Source organism: Narcine bancroftii, chromosome 1 (genome assembly GCF_036971445.1).
Source record: "Narcine bancroftii isolate sNarBan1 chromosome 1, sNarBan1.hap1, whole genome shotgun sequence".
NCBI classification, from domain to species: Eukaryota; Metazoa; Chordata; class Chondrichthyes; order Torpediniformes; family Narcinidae; genus Narcine; species Narcine bancroftii.
This window is the reverse complement of record NC_091469.1, coordinates 223,845,690-223,859,997: the sequence shown is the minus strand read 5'-3', so window position 1 is coordinate 223,859,997 and position 14,308 is coordinate 223,845,690. Positions and strand designations below refer to the sequence as shown.

The following is a 14,308-nucleotide window of genomic DNA, read 5'->3' as shown; positions in this document are numbered from 1 at the left end:
AGGTCCCTGAGGATTGGAGAGTGGCTGATGTGGTGCCGATTTTTAAGAAGGGAGGGAGGGAGAAAACGAGAAATTATAGACCGGTCAGCCTGACGTCGGTGATGGGGAAGATATTGGAGTCTATCATAAAAGGAGTAATAGCAGAACACTTAGGCAGAAATAATAGTATAAGGGCTAATCAGCATGGATTCCTTAAGGGTAAGTCATGGTTGACTAACCTTCTGGAATTTTTCGAGGATGTGACAAAGAGGGTGGACTTGGGAGAGCAAGTGGATGTGGTGTATTTGGACTTCCAGAAGCCCTTTGATAAGGTACCGCACAGGAGACTAGTGGGCAAGATCAGGGAGCATGGTATTGGAGGTAAGGTGCTGACATGGATAGGAAATTGGTTAAGAAATAGGAAACAAAGGGTTGGAGTAAGCGGGTCTTTTTCAGGATGGCAGGATGTGACGAGTGGAGTGCCGCAGGGATCGGTATTGGGTCCTCAGTTGTTTGTAATTTATGTAAATGGGAAAAAATCAAGTAGGTGATATTTGAAATACTGAAGAATTCATATTTAGTAACTTTACAGAAACTATGGAGTATGCTATGGAGATTTCACAAGTGGCTGTTAATTGAAGTGAATGAATGGACTATTGTCTTTAAAGCTACAGCAAAAGACAGGCTGTCTCCTAATACCTCTTCACAGAAAGGACATTGAGAGGTTCTTGTTTACCTAAAAACAACAGATGAACCAGAAGACTAACTCCTATTTTTTGCTGGAGAAGGTCAGGTGTTTTTGGCAGTCAGAGTCTCAGAGTCTCAGAGAGAGAGAGGGATACTGAACAGTGTCAGCCAGGAGAAGCTTGTTGGAACTGAAACAGAAGCTCCAGAGTGGAGGATGGCCTACTCTTGTGTGTCATGCAAGGGGAGAAAATTACCTGTCTGGTGTTTCTCTTGAAATAATGGAAACAGAAAGGAACTCTGTGGTAACCTGAAAGAAAGAGGTTATTATCTGGAGAACCTTATTGGGGCAAGTTTCATCAGCAAGAAATGGAGGTAACTCAGTTGTTGAAATCCTGGAACCACACATCTCTCTCTACAAAACCTACAAGGATCTTCCTAAGCAGTAACCATTTACCTTTCGAGCACCAAAGTCTGATGAACTTTATACATGTTAAATTCTGCGGACAGTATAAGAATTACCTGAAACCAGAGAACTTGGAAGAATGAGAAGTGAGATTGGACTGCGAACCGAAGAACTTTTCTAAATTTACACACACATGACATACATGTGCGCTTAGAATTAGAAGGTGCTTAAGTTGGGTTAAGTTAAAAATAGAGATAAGTTAAAGTTTGATTCTTTTTTCATGTTTAAAGATAATTAAAAACAACTTTTGTTTAAGTAACCATTTGTCGTGGTGATTATCTATTGCTGCTGGGTTTTGGGATCCTTTGGGCTTGCAACACTCCACACTGAACATTATACAGAAAATATCCTGTTTTATTGTTGGAAGTTACTCCTGTGTATTTCAACGTTTTTGTTGTACAATAAATTGCATGCTGTGAGTCAAACAGCCCATTTGTCTCTAATGTGTTATTTGATTTGCTATCAATGAATACACTACAAAAAAAGAGGTAGCAGAATTCTGAAGGTATGCAGCCACAATTTTCCACAGTTGACACGTGTTCAGACTAAAAAGTCGAGATTCTCAGTCATCATTAACCTTCTTACGTATAAAGAGAATCACTCATCATACTATTAGAAGTTAACTACTGAGATTTGTGCACAATTGTGGTCACCCAGCTATAGCAAGGATATCATTAAGCTTAAAACTGTGCAGAAAAGCTTAACTTTGAATGTTACTGGGACCAGCAAGCTGGAATTATAAGAAGAGGCGTACAGGCTGAGACTTTTCTTAGAGGCTGAAAAGGGAACTCATGGACCTTTATAAACTCATGGAGAGCAGAGATAATGCCTTAAATTTTTTTTAAATTTCAATTTAGACTTACAGGACAATAATAGGCCATTTCGGCCCATGAGTCCGTGCCACCCAATTTACACCCCATTAACCTACACCCCCCCAGTACGTTTTGAATGGTGGGAGGAAACCAGAGCACCAGTAGAAATCCCATGCAGACACATGCAGAATGTATAAATTCCTTGTATACAGTGCAGGATTTGAACCCAAATCCAGTAATCACTGGAACCTAAAACTAGAGGGTATATAATTCAGGTGAGAGGGATAAGATTTAAAATGGACCTAAGAGAAATGTTTTTACAGATTGTAATGGTGGGTAGAAACAGCTGAGTAAGTGGTTGAGATGGCTATATTTAAAAGATGCATTACCAGGTACATGCATAGGAGAGATTTAAAGGGATGTTGGCTGAATACAGGCAAATGGAACTAGCTTGAACACACAATCCGTTTGGCATGGATAAGTTGGGTCAAAGAGCTTGTTTCCATGGTATTAAATTCTATGGCTCAACAACACCATAAAAAAAAGTAGCTAGCTCCATTTGCCACTTAGAGAGGTGGAAGGAATTATTGTGGACACTCGGGTAAGGGTGGAAGTAATGGGAAAAGGTGTCATTAGAATGGATTTCAGTCAATTTGAGAGTGACTTAAAAATGATCTTTGTTCAACATAGAATATTGCAATATATTTGGATTCAGACCAAAATAGTCCATAGATGGTCCTTAAAATTATTACTTCATCCTCTGAAGGGAAGTAACTACAAGTATATGCAATAGATCAAATGATCTTCTAAATATTAAGCTGCACATCGATCTTCAATTTCCCATGGCAAACATTAAAGTAGCACAGTACCTTGTTAAATCGTTGATTTACTGCTGAAATAATGGCTTAAGCAAATAGAACAATAAATAGGCAAGAATCTATTAGTATTTTGTTCAATGTAGTCATTATATGCCATGGAGTAACTATCGTATCTTCACTCATATAATGTGCATGTGCATATAATGCATTGAAAATTTTAAACAATATAAAAATATTCTTGTATAGCGCACACATGCATATACCACATGTGTGTAATATTCTACATTCCAACTCACAAGAGCAATTTGTATTTACTTAGGACATGAGACAAAATGGATTCCACAGTTCCTCTATCTGCCACAGTTAATCTCCCACAATTTACAACCTATTCAACATCCCCCAGAGGTATCAATCGCCCATTATATAGATGATATCCTCCTGCAACACATTAACAAGTTTTGGAGAGGATCTGGAGGAAAGATATGCAGTAGTTATTTGCAAGGATAGAAGGAATCAATTAAATACATCAAAGACAGGCTTCAGAATTAAGCAGGATTTTAATTCTGTCATGATCTAAAAAGCCTTTCTTTAAAAAGAAACCTTATTTTGTTAAAAAGAGTGTGCAATTAATAATTTGTGGTTTGATTTAATGTAATGAGGATAATTAAACTGATGCTATAGGGCAGAATCATCATAATATTTTCTCAGATCAGAGACACTTGATATGTTAATCTCCAACAAGGGATGGATTAACATTGATAAGGTGCCATGCCCTAGCCAGAATATCCTGTTTGTCAGAATTCCATGGCACCCATATTCCCAAGACTGCCAAGATCAAAATGTTGAATTTTTCCATTTTGTATGTACTCAATTCCCACGTTCGTCTGTAAATTGTACACATATGCTTCATTGCCGCTATTACGATCCCACACCGACTATAAATTGTATGCATGTGCTTCATTGCCGCTATTACATTCCCACGCCCACTATAAATTGAGCGTATTGTTTCATAGCCACTATTACTTTTGCACATCCATTATAAATTATGAGCATTGTTTCATTGCTGTTATTACTTTCCCACGCCCGCTATAAATTGTGCACGTTGTTTCATTGCCATTATTACTTTCCCATGCCCACTATAAATTGTATGTGTTGTTTTATTGCCACTATTACTTTCCCACACCCACTATAAATTGTATGTGTTGTTTTATTGCTGCTATTACTTTCCCACGCCCTCTATAAATTGTGCACGTTGTTTCATTGCCATTATTACTTTCCCATGCCCACTATAAATTGTATGTGTTGTTTTATTGCTGCTATTACTTTCCCACGCCCACTATAAATTGTGCACATTGTTTCATTGCCATTATTACTTTCCTATGCCCACTATAAATTGTGCACGTTGTTTTATTGCCACTATTACTTTCCCATGCCCTCTATAAATTGTATGTGTTGTTTCATTGCTGTTATTACTTTCTCTCACCCTCTATAAATTGTGTGTGTTGTTTCATTGCTGTTATTACTTTCTCTCACCCTCTATAAATTGTGTGTGTTGTTTCATTACTGTTATTTCTTTCCCACACCCACTATAAATTGTGTGTGTTGTTTTATTGCTGCTATTACTTTCCCACATCCACTGTAAATTGTACGTGTTGTTTCAACATGCAAAAAAAATTCTTGTATATAATATGCAGTGGCTTACTTGGTTTGTAAAAAATGCATATAATGCACATGTTATATCCATAAAAATACGATACTGTGGCGACATACATAATTGTAGTGTGAACCAGCCCCACTTGTCACGCGTGGTCAGTGGAGCAGCCGTGGCAAAGATGGCATCGCAGGACCTTCTCTTCCAGTCCAGACTGGAGGAGCGCATGCACATTTGCATTAGCGTGATGTAAGCTCCGGAATTAAAGGAGCAGGCTAGACAGAGCCTTAAAGGCTGCAGCACGGACTTCAAAGAAAAGGAGATGTGTTAAACAAGCTCACAGCCTGTTGTCTCACTCTTTTTGCTGCACTTGTGTATAATCCGCTACAGTAACGATGTTTGTAAGACAGTTAACATTGAATCCCATTCATGTTTGCTTCTGGAGCAGATAAATGACAAGCTTCATTTGCGGGCTTTGACTAAGTTGAACGTTAGCTTTTGCAGTGGGTGTTGCTCTACTGTGGACATCCTCAGGACATGAAAGAGTCAATCACTTTCCTCCCTGCACGTGATGCTAATTTTACATATGGATTTACCTGCTGCACTCATTTGGCTATTTGACGGGCTATTGAAAGAACTCTAAACAATATGTGTTCAGAATCAGAATTTATTGCCATGAACAATCATGAAATTCAGTGTTTTGGAGCACCATCATAGTGCAAACATACATACTATAACCATCTTATAACAATATTATAAAAAATAAAATAACAATAATAATAACAATAAGAGTGCACAAAAAGTAAGGCAGTGTCTTTGATTCATTGATTATTCAGGAATCCAATGGCGGAGGGGAAGAAGCTGACCTTGTGCCGCTGAGTGCTCATCTTTAGACTCCTGTATTTTTTCCCTGATGGTAGCAGAGTGAAGAGAATATGGCCTGGGTGGTGGGGCATCTTTGAGGATCGAGGCTGCTTTTTTAAGACACTGTCTCCTGTAGATGTCCTCGATGGAGTGGTCTGATGCCTGTGATGTCACAAGTTGAGTTAACAACCCCTCTGGAATGTATTATTGTCCTGAGAGTTGGCACCTCCATGCCAGGAAGTGATGCAATCAGCCAGAATACTCCCCACGGTACACCTGTAGAAGTTTACGAGTGTCTTCGGTGACATACCAAACCTCCTCAGACACCTCATAAAGTATAGCCACTGGCGAGCCTTCTTTGTGATTGCATCAACATGGAGGCTCCAGAACAGATCCTCGGAGATATTGACACCCAGGAATTTGAAGTTCTTGACCTTCTCCACTACTGAGCCCTCAATGAGGACTAGGTCATGCCCCCCTGAGTTCCTCCTGAAGTCCAAATCATCTCTTTGGTTTTGCTCACATTGATTGCAAGATTGTTGTCATTACATCATTCAATGAGCTGATCGATCTCTCTCTTGTACGCTTCCTCATTGTCATTTGTAATTCTGCTGACAACTGTGGTGTCGTCGGCAAACTTGTAGATGGCATTGGAATTGTACCTAGCCACAGTCATGGGTGTATAACGAGCAGAGCAATGGGCTAAGCAAGCATCCTTGGGTGTGCCTGTGTTGATGATCAGTGAGGAGATGTTGTGGCTGCAAATTACTGATAATGTGGTGGGTGGATATTGGATCATACAATCAGGACCAATATTACTAAAACAGACCACATTCTGACAAAGGTTGCAGTCCCAAATGATTCATTGTTTCTTTGTCCACAGATGCTGCCTATTTGTTGAATCTTCTCTACCCTATGGAGATCAAGTGAAGTTTGGATGATTTATTTGAGGAAAACTCAGAAATATTAATATTTAACAGGATTATGATCATGTCACTTTAATTACCTACACTCCCACATTTCAGTTCCTTACAGTATTCCAAATGAACGCAATAAAAACTCATTTGGATATCATTCAGCCATGTTATTTTCAATGAATATAAAATGTAAAGAATAACCAGGCACTTACTGGAGAGTCTGCGATTTTTCTTTTAGGTCCTTTGCGTTCTAATGCACACGTCAATGCATTTCTTGAATTTACGTTATCTACGGTACAGAGGTAAATGTTGATGTCTGCTCCAGTATTAAGCTGATCTGCTTTGAAAGGTCTAGCCTGTAAAGTAAGAAGATACCTCAGTTACGTCCTGTTTAAGCAATGCACTTACTTGATGCTCCCGCCAACCCTCAGGCGAGATCTATAAATTCTCATCCTGCCTGCCAATCAACTGTTCCAGACATGCCAAACTCTAACTCTTACCCAACAATTCTACCACCTTCAGGGCCTAACAATCCATCACTAATCCTGATCAAATGACTCCATAAAATCTTTTACTGCATTTTCTGTTCTCATCATACTATTACAATAATTTGTCTATAAAATGTAAAAAGCATAACTTTACTTATTATTACAATGATTATTAATCACCTTTTTAATGAAAAGTTTCAGTCAAAAACTTAGTATATTTGTCCAAACATCCCTCACAGGCAAATAAAGAAAGCAATCATAATTCAAAATTTTTCATTGTTTCTTCATGGCCTAATATTGATGCATTCCTAAGATGGGATACATCAAACATTGGAATTGTCCAAATGCAACAGCTGAATGGTGTAATAATTTTCTAACTAGTTTTGTTCTCTGTGGCATAAAGGCAGAAGGAAGTTGAAACATTCTGCAGATCTGAGACGCTCTGTAGATGGGCTGGTTTGTCACATTACATCTTATACAGATTTTCATGGAACTATGCACCTGTAGGCTTCAGCACCAAGTTTCTTTATTCTTTAACAGTCCCCATCTCCTCCCCTGCCCTCGTTCACCTTGTAATTCCTGCCCTAAGGTTGAGAGACAAATCTTTTTCTCATGATGAAAATATCACATACTTGAGGACATGCATTTAAAATGAGGGGAATTTAAAGTAAATTTGTGGGGCAAGTATTTTGTTTATACCTGACGGACTGTCAGGTATGAGATATGCGTTGCGCGTCGACCCAAAGACTTGTCGACTCAAACCAAGGCTTTTATTAGCAAAAGACTGGAGCATAGTACATCGAGGTCGACCAGTCCAGACTGACCTGGGTCTGGTTAGGAGGAGCCCTTTATGACCTGCCGGTGGGCGTGGCTACAGCTCTCAGCCAATCACTACTACTATATGTAAATATATACAAATATATACATTGGTGATAGTATCCATACTATCACAATATGACAGGAGTATTCAAGATCCTTAAAGATATACACTTGAATATGCAAGAAATGTAGAGGTATACACAATGTGCAAACAGTATCTTAATGTGATTCGGATATCATGTTCAGTGTACAGGTATTGTGTGCTGCAATGTTTATTTTTTGTTCCCTATTCATTAACCATTCAATAATCGTGATTATTTTTGTTTTCATTAATAAAATCCAAACAGGAGACAACCGGCTAATAAATTTGATAATACATTGATGAAAAGTCTGGACTCAAATCCATGTGAATGATAGAATTTTTTTTGGCATGAGAAACTTCATCCAAAACTGGTTCATGGTTTTATTTGTGAATATTTTTATTTCTACAGAGATATTTGCTCTTTAAAAAAAGCTTTTCTTTTCCACTAAAATGCCGAAAAGCTAAAAAAATATGTCCACTGAGTCCAGTTCACATATAATAATCCAAAAGTTTAAGAAACATGTATTGCATGTAATTACTTTTAAAATAATGACATGTTGTAAGCAGTACTTTGAAAGAACGAAGAAGTTTGGTGCTAATGTGTGAGATAAGGTTTCTAAAGTTAGTTGTTATAGTGATTCCAAGTAGAAAATTTATCCTTTCTACAGTTAAGTAATTTCAGGGGCAAACTATTAATGTAAATAAATGAAATGCAAAATTTCTTAAACAATTGTGTTTAGAAGTAACTAAAGTAGAGGATAATGTAATATTATCTAAATGGGGAGAGACTGCACATCTCTGAGATGCAAAGGGATGTCAGTGTCCTAATGCAATGATTACAAACAAAATTGTATGCAGATATAGTAAGTAATATAAGGCCATTTCATGTCAGGCCTCTGCCTGGAGGCCAGCTATAACAGCAAATCGAAAACTTAAAACTTACCTTTCAGACAGCAGCCCTAAAAGGCTGCTCCAGCATCGCATTGATATCAAGAGGCACCTAGTAGCGCTCTCTGGAGCCAATGGAGGTGAGGCCACTGGTGCCGTAGTGCCATCTGTCATAAATATGCCACAGAGCAATGGCCATCTTCCCTACCCATAATCCCACATGCAGCTGGAACCACTCTGTGGGGGATTATGGGTAGGGAAGACGGCCATTGCTCTGCTGCATTTTGAGCCACAAAGAGTGGCCCTGAAGGCCGAAGTGACCCAGTGAAGCTGTCACAGCCTGCACCGGCCGCCTCCTGATGGCTCCTGCCTGCTCCAATGGCTCCCGCTGCACAGCCAGCTCCCGCTGGCCCCCGCTGCCCTGAAGGCTCCCACCTGCCATCCCTGCCTTGATGGGGTCATGGAGGGAGGGGGTAAGTGGTGAGATGGGTTCGCAGGCTGACGCATTATCAGCCTGCCCCTAACCAGCCGCTTGCAATGGTTGTGCATTCAGGTCAGGCAGTGGAGCACCGCGGTCTGCCGATTATCCTTTCCCGAAAAGGGTTGGAATCGGTGCCTCAGAGCCAGCCACGGTGTATTCAGAAAGGTACATCTTCAGGCATAAGGGCAAAGAACCTCTGACTTTACAGACTGGTGTTTTCCCTGCTTGAAAGTGCCTAAAGAAAACTAACTGTATAATAACAGTTACTACTTGGGGAATTATACAAAAGTAGGAAGGGAAATTAGACTTCAGTTTATAATTTTTTTAGAAATACAGCATGATCACAGGCCCTTCTGTCCCATGAGACCCTGCTGCTCAATTGCACCAATGTGACTAATTAACCTACTAACTACATATGTCTTTATTATATGAGAGGAAACTGGAGCACTTGGAGGAAACCCATGCAGTCACAGGTAAAATAAGCAAGCACCTTATAGACAGCAGCAGATTCAAACCTGGGTTGATGGTGTTGTAATTGTTAAGCTGACTTGTGGAAAAACATCTACTGTACAGGATACAGACTTGGACTTCTGATTAAAAAAAAGGTTATTGCTTTGGAAGCAGTTCAAAAATGGTTTCCAAGACTCATACCTAAGAACACAAGAACATTAGGAGCAGGAGTCACAATCTGGCCCTTGAACTTGTTCTGCCATTCAATAAGCAATCTGGCTATGAACTCATATCCATATACCCATCTTTTCTCCATAATCCTTACAAATTTCCCAGCAATGCAAAAATATATCTCTGTCTTAAATATTTTTAACAAGCCAGCCTCTTTTCCTTCCTTGAACAGAGATACTTGGAATTGAAATGTTATTGTAGTGCCAGTTGATGAAGTAGACTAAGACAATACGGTCAAACAATATTCATGGTTTTTATTAGCAGAAACTTCTGGTACAATAATGAAAAACAATGGGTGCATACACAGTTATACCCAAGGGGAGTGTCTTTAATGGCAGAGATAATGCGCAGCAAGGCTTGCCAGAGAGGAGACAGGCAGCTTAGCAGAGATTCACCACAGTTTCCCCCCGGCAGAAGAAGAGTTAAAATCAAAAGGACAGTTGCTAGGTAAAACTTAAGCAGGAAATACATGGATACCATATTTGGCATTGAGAATTCTCTGACAGCCAAAATAGGCCAGCAACTAGCAGCAATCAAAATATAATGAGATGTTTTATAAATACTGCAGCTTCTCAGGTTGTCTATGAATTCTAGTTGACTTTCTCAGAGAAACAGGTTCAGGCCTTGTACGCTTTGCAACCTTGGGAACTGATACAGGTCCTGGGTCCGTAGCGTGGGAAGGTTGGACTTCTAGCTCCAGAATCGCCAGCGTGAGGCAGTGGAGCCTCAGCATGGCCATCTGAAAGCTTACCGGGGTCACAGGCTGGGGGGGTGGGGGGTGAGTCCACCTCTCAGGCTCACTTGGAGTAGGGGTGCGAGGAAGGGGTGAACCAGGCGGGGCCAAATCTCTTAGGGGTACAGTGTCAGTGCTCCCATCTGGGAATTTAACATGAGCATAATTGGGGTTAGTATGCAGTAACAGAACTGGTTGGACTAGAGAGTCCATTTTACTCATCCGAGCGTGGCTCTTCAGCAGCATGGTTCCAGGCTCAGATAAACAGGCTGGCCAGTCCATCATAGTTCCTGATTTCCTAGGAAAAGTATGAGGTGTTTGATTTGTTGCAGTACACAATAAAGACTGAATAGAATGTAGCACCTCAGGCAGCACCTCCAGCCACCGGGTAACAGGGTAATCATGTGTCTTTAAAGCAAAGTTAACAGTCTTCCAGACTGTAGCGTTAGCCCTTGCGACCTGCCCAATCCCCTTAAGTGGCAATCCCCTTTCGTAGCAGGGCTTGGCGGAGCTCAGCACACATAAATGCTGAGCCTCTATCTGTATGAATGTAATTGGGAAAACAAAAAACACTGAAAATTCTGTCAAGTGCCTTAATGACAGACACTTATGAGACATCAGGGCATGGAATCTCAAAGGGAAACCTTGAATATTCATCGATTGCTGTCAGGAAATATACATTTTTGTTGTTGGAAGGTAACGGCCCTTTAAAATTTAAGATAATCCTCTCAAAAGGATGGGTTGCCTTGATGAGAGTGGCCGGAGCTTTAAAGTACTGAAAGAAAGGTTATGAAGAAAGGTGGATAGGCTAGGTTTAGATCTGTCAAAGTTTAGAAGGGAGAGAGAGGAGTCTTGATTGAAATATATAAGGTCCTAAGAGTCTTGCCAAAAGAATGTGGAATAAATATTTCTTATTGTAGCTTGGTCTAAAATTAGGGAGCATTGTTTAAAGATATAGAGCAGCTCACTTAAGGCAGAAATTAGTCAGGTATGGGGAGGCATGGGGTTCTCTCGCATATTGTAAGATTAGGAACTCTCTGTGGAAAGTAAAGTGCCCAAATGTTTTTAAAGTAGAAATGCAGATTCTTGCAAGTCAGGATTGAAAGATTATTAGAGTAGGCAAGAATGAAGAGCTGAGGTTACATCCACAATTCTTTTGAAGGGCCAAAATTCTTAAACCTGCTCCTAAATAGTACATTTACATGTAAATTTGTGTAGGGAGCTGATAACAATAAAGTTTGTAATTAAGCTTGTAGGATTAATTATAAACTTTTTTTTATTAACTTCCTACACTTCTTCAGGATCTAGGCTTCAGCAGCCCACCTGCAACAGTCCACAATTAGCAAAGATGGGTAACATCTCCATGATCACAGTCAACACTGTGAATGTCAAGGATCTGTACTTACTCCACTTCTATATTCTTTATACCCACAAAGGTAGTGCTAAATATCATTCGAACCCCATCCTCAAACTGCTGACAACACCACAGGATGACAATGTGAATACTGGAAAGAGACTGAAAGTCTAGTGGCAGGGGGCCAAGATAATATCCTCTCCCTCAACATCAATTAGTTGAAGGAGATTATCATTGATTTGAGGAAAGGGGGCAGACAAAATGCACACCCCTGTCTACATTTGTAGCACTGAAGTCAAAAAAGTGGATAACCTCAAGTTCTTAGGAATAAATATTTCCAATGACCTGACCTGGGACAAGCACATTCACACAACACTCAAGAAAACACTTCCACTTTCTAAGATGATGAAGGAAATTCAGTGTTTCCCCTTTTCTTTCAACTTCTTTTACAGATGAAGCATCAAAAACCTACATACTATTCCCAAATTTGTTCGAATACAGTGATGTTATATCTTAAATTATATGATATTTTTTCCAATGGAATACATTTATTTATTTCTATGTACCATTGGTGTATTCTCAGGCTATCTTCTAATTTCCAGGTTGACATAATACATTTTTTTGCTACAGCTAAGGCTATCATAATAAATCTTTTTTGTGCTCCATCCAAATCAAGTCAAAGTTCTTTACTTCTTATATTACTTAGAAGAAAGATCTCTGGATTTTTTGGTTTGTTGCTTTTTGTGATTTTATTTAATACCTGGTTTAGATCTTCCCAAAACTTTTCCACTTTCTCACATGCCCAAATTGCATGTACTGTTGTTCCAGTTTCCTTCTTACAGCGAAAACATCTGTCTGATACTGTTGGGTCCCATTTATTTAACTTTTGGGGCGTGGTGTATAGCCTGTGTAACCAATTATATTGTATCATACGTAACCTCGTGTTTATTGTATTTCTCATAGTTCCGGAGCGTGGAACACAACAGAGAAGTCCTACTGCAGACCTCCACCACCTAAAATGACAGAAGGAGAAGAAGACAAAATGAACTGACCCAGTATGTAAAAGTAGAAGACACAAATTTCTTGTTTATTTTCATTGTGTGATGACATTGTTTAATGGGTTTAATGAATCATATATTTTGAACGTTGAGCGGGTGGGAAGGGGGGTGGGAAGGAGGGAGGGAAGGGAGGGGGGAAAAGGGGAGAAAATGACTGTGTATATTCAAGAGGGAAATGTTTGTGTGTATTTTGGTCAGTATGGTTCATAGTGTGAAAAATTTTTTAAAAATTTAAAAAACCCACGTATTAGATACATCAGAGCTTGATATGGGAACTGGTCTGTTCAAAAGAGAAAGAAGGTACAGAATGTAAAGAATGCATCTCAAAATATAATGAAAACCCCTCCATCTAGATCCTCACCTCTCATCACATCCATAACATCTGTCTTTGGCATGTTTGGCATGTCCTCCACCACGAAGACCAGCACAAAATAGATATTCAAAGCCTTAGCCATTTCCTCATTACCCACTATCAATACCCCCTTCTCATCTTCAAAGGACCAACCTTCACTTTAGCCACTCTATTGCACTTTAGATAATTATAAAAACTTTTACTGTCGCATATTTTGTGCTAATCTTTTGTCATGTTCTACCTTCCTCTCCTTATTGCCTGCTTCGTGGTTCTTTGTTTCCCAATCTTCTAGTTTTCCACTGCTCTTGGCAATTTTGTACGCATGAGCTTTTAGTTTCCTTCGTTATCCAAGGCTGGCTGTCCCCACCCTTACTGTCCTTGACTTTAACTGGAATATACTTTTAACATAACATAACATAACAATTACAGCACGGAAACAGGCCATTAGGCCCTTCTAGTCCGCACCGAACCAAACACCCCTTTCTAATCCCACCTCCCTGCACAATGCCCATAACCCTCCATCTTCCTCTCATCCATATACCTGTCCAACCTTTTCTTAAATAATACAATTGACTCCGCCGCCACTATTTCTCCCGGAAGATCATTCCACACAGCTACCACTCTCTGAGTAAAGAAGTTCCCCCTCATGTTACCTCTAAACCTCTGCCCCTTAATTCTTAACTCATGTCCTCTTGTTTTAAACTTTCCTCCTCTTAACGGAAATAGTCTATCCACATCCATTCTGTCTATCCCTTTCATAATCTTAAATACTTCTATCAAATCCCCTCTCAACCTTCTACGCTCCAAAGAATAAAGACCCAATCTGTCCAATCTCTCCCCATACTCCAGATGCTTAAACCCAGGCAACATTCTGGTAAACCTTCTCTGCACTCTCTCCACTCTGTTTATATCCTTCCTATAATTAGGCGACCAGAACTGCATACAGAACTCCAAATTAGGCCGCACCAACGTCTTATACAATCTCAACATCACCTCCCAACTCCTATATTCCATGCAATGATTGATAAAGGCCAGCATACTAAAAGCCTTCTTCACCACCCTATTCACGTGAGTTTCTACCTTCAGGGAACGATGTACCGTCACTCCTAAATCTTTCTGCTCTTCTGTATTCCTCAATGCTCTCCCATTTACCACATATGTCCTATTCTGATTCTTCTTAC

At 39.7% G+C, this 14,308-nt stretch overlaps 1 long non-coding RNA gene across 3 annotated transcripts in view; it reads right to left on the bottom strand.

Annotated features, from left to right (window-relative positions):
• LOC138739586 (uncharacterized) overlaps positions 1 to 14,308 on the bottom strand; it is a 226,733-nt gene that overhangs the window by 142,827 nt on the left and 69,598 nt on the right. For 2 of the 3 annotated variants that reach the window (XR_011342334.1, XR_011342333.1), the window contains exon 2: positions 6,404 to 6,547. This is a non-coding gene — a long non-coding RNA (uncharacterized lncRNA). Of the gene's footprint in view, positions 1 to 5,111; positions 6,188 to 6,403; positions 6,548 to 14,308 lie in introns of those variants that run through there. The other variant, XR_011342335.1, reaches the window with a different exon arrangement.